Source organism: Brassica oleracea, chromosome C2 (genome assembly GCF_000695525.1).
Source record: "Brassica oleracea var. oleracea cultivar TO1000 chromosome C2, BOL, whole genome shotgun sequence".
In the NCBI taxonomy this organism is placed as follows: Eukaryota; Viridiplantae; Streptophyta; class Magnoliopsida; order Brassicales; family Brassicaceae; genus Brassica; species Brassica oleracea.
The window spans coordinates 11,613,127-11,616,683 of record NC_027749.1 but is presented as its reverse complement, the minus strand read 5'-3'; positions in this window follow the sequence as shown (position 1 = coordinate 11,616,683).

Sequence of the window (3,557 nt, the reverse complement as noted above, 5' to 3'; positions counted from 1 at the left end):
ATTTTATATTTGAAAGATAAATGAATTTTCTTTCAAAAAATATTTTTGTAAATGTATTTTCTAAAAAATAATCAATTAAAATTGTTATTATCATTGAATATCATTATTTTTTACATAATTTGAGTTTTCGTTTACATCAAAACTTATTATATTTTAGGATAATTTTAATTTAAAATGTAATTTTCATATTTTTCAAAAAAATTCTAAAAATATTTTTTAAAATATTTTGTTATAATTTTAAAAAAATATTAAGTTGCATTTCAAATAAAAAGGTAAATATATTAAAAATATTCTAATTAAAATATGTAAAATTTAATGTAGTTTTAAAGAAATGGTCAAAAAAAAAAAAAATTACACATAAAAAAAATCATGATTTTTGTTAACTGGGTGAATCATTATTTATATGATATCGCACACGAAAGAAAATTTCTGTTTTTACAATTATCTAATTAACTCTATATACTCATTTTTTTATATTTTTTTATATGATATCACACATTCGTAAAAAAAATAGATAGTTTAAGATGCAAAAAAAATATTTATTTAATGAATATAATATGAACGAATATTACAAATACATCATTCAATAAAATAAATAATTAAAAACTGAAAATTAATATCCGCGCTGGCGCGCGGATCAGGGTCTAGTAAAATTTATAAATGCTAGATACAATAAGAGGAGATTTGAAGAAAGAAAAATAAAACCCTCTCAAAATATTTGATCCAATAAACCCCTAGGATTCTAAATGGGGACAAAAAAAGTGATTGTCATTCCTTAATTTTTCACCATTTATAAAATATTTTATTGTACATAATTCTTTGTTTCATTAACAAAAAGTTATAGAACAAAATAATATTTTTTTATCAAAATTAGAAAGAAAATATTTGTTCTCATTCCTTTTTCAATTCATTCTTTTCCTCTTTGTTTTCCGATGTTCTTTTAATTGTCACCAAATATTTCATAAACAAGAATTCATTAAAATGAACAAGTACCACAATCTTCTCTAAAACATGCGCGAGCAAGAGCGAGAATCAAACTGAGAGATAACTAAAGGCTTAACAATAGCCAGATTATATGCAAAAATTACTTACTTAGAGAATAAAACCAAGTTAAAGTACTAATGCTACTCTTGAATCCCATGAAGGCTCTGTTCTCCTATTTCTTTCTTTTTGTCTTGTTATGTGTTTTGGTTTGACCACCACTTGTTCTCACACAATAATCATCGAGGTGATTATCTATGACATCACGAAAGACACTATCAACCATATTTTGAAGGTTGAACTCATCAGGTTTGCAATGTCATGATTCAATCCTCCTGATATTGAGAGCCTTTAGACTTAGCAAAATTGTCTTCTTTTGAAGAGTTGTAAACATGGTGAATGGAGCTGAAAATTCTGGTCCAGTCTCCCAGCCACATCTTCATATAAATTGGAAGTGATATTCAGATTAAAGGTCTTTCACGTAGTTGATAACATGTGGAGAGAAAGAAGCATTAGCCTCACAACATTTTTGAACATTAACTACATATGCAAAAACAAGAAAAATTGAAAGTTCTCAACAATATCAAAGGCATAAAACAAACACAAAATATTTACCTTTTCATTAAAACAAAGCTCATGATCAATTGGGACAAGTTTGGCTTCGCTATTTTATTCTTCTCCTTTCATGAGTGTGTTATGATCGTGGCAGTATTGATTTACAAAATGGATATCAATTATAAATATCTTGTGCATCTCTTCACTAGTTTCCCGAAAAGATTGATTGGCCACAAGTCGATCACTCTGAACGAAATTAATCGGAACACCAGTGATTCCTTTGTGTCGGATGTAGATGGCAGGTGGAATTCCCGAGAAGCCATAATACTAATTGTCTCTCTTTTATCTATCAATCAAATAATTGGTCCTCAAACTCTTAGAATACGTCTTATCTTGTTAGAGTCTACGTTACATGAACATGTCAAAAACATGAAAATAAATCTGAAACAAATAGCTAAGGTTCTAAGTTTAAGTAATATCATCAACGTAAAGTATTGTATCTGCTATTTATTTGTTATGATATGTATCAAAAATGCCAACAATGATTTGATTATCAAGACAATTTATGTATGACTTGATCAAATAAAACATACACCTTCTTAAAACGAGTATCATGGATACTTTGAAAAAATAGTGAACAAACTCAAATAAATGGGCATATAATCATGTATGATCATGATATATCTTATGTGTGTATCATCTCTCATAATGAATGAGTAAGAAGTAAAAAGTTATCGGATACTTGTTGGAATTGAATCTTTAATTAAACCTACAAAGAGAAGATGGAATCAAGTGAAGAGAAGAAGTGGAAGCAAGAGAGCTTGCCACACAAGGAAAGAAGAATGAAGAAGTGGCCAATGAGTCACGTAGAAGAAGAAGAAGAAGCTTGGAGTGCAAGAAACAGTGGAATAAGAAGAAGAAGCAGTGAAGAGCAAGAAAGGAAGAAGACTTGGTTGTGTAACTAGAAGTTACACAACAAGAAAAATAAAAGTCTAGGTAGTTTAGTTAAGCCAACAAAGAAGAGTGAAGTGTTGGTTTAAGTCTAGCTAGATAGAGTTGTTAGGAGTTGTTAGTAGAGGTAAGGTGTGTGTAGTAGTAGTTAGTGAGAAAACTACTACAAGTATGTGTTTGTGTTGATGTAAGAAAATATCCAATTCTAAAAGAAAAAGAGTTGGAGAAAGAACAATGTAGAACATACAAAGATTACTCTCTTCTCTCTCTACAAGAACAAGAACAAAACGTTAGAGAGTAAAGAGGGTGAGTGTAAGCTTGTGTGATGATGATACACAAGTGAGAACAATGAGAGTGAGAAAGAGAAGAGCTGGCCGTGAGAAGAGTGAAGAGGCCAAGCCAAGAAAGAGAAATTCAACAATACTCCACCACATTTACCACGGTACACTATAACTTTATTTTCAAAATCGATAAATACTTTGATCTCACCATAATGCTTATGGTAGAAAAGGTCTGGCATTAGCCACATTGATATAAGATGAAATTTACACTTGTTGCATGAGTAGGATATACTAAGAACATACAAATCAGATACTTTGGTTAGATTTCTTCATTAGATCCACATGTTTTCCCTAGTATTCTATAAACTGGAAGTCTAGTGTATTCAGTGGTGCATAACAATAATTTGTGCCAGTGAAAGACATTGCTTATGTAGAATTAGAATCATAAGGCTCTTTTAGACTATAAAGCTAGAACATTGTCGATTCTATTTTAAATCTTTTGGAGATTGAGATGTTGATTTTGTGATGCATGTTGTAGTCTTTAGATCCCTATAAAAATATATTCATTACCAATTTTCTGTTATTCATCAACATCTACTTTAAAGAAATGTTTTCATTCCAATTACACAAATTAGGTTGAGTCATTATAAAAAAACAAGGGAGAAGCATCTATCTATTATTATAAAGAAGTGTTTCTTTCCATGGAGTAAGTCATGCGTCAGGGAACTGACACGTGTCAAGTGATACGCCCAATGACGTCTTCTCTCTATCTCTCACACCGTTTACTTC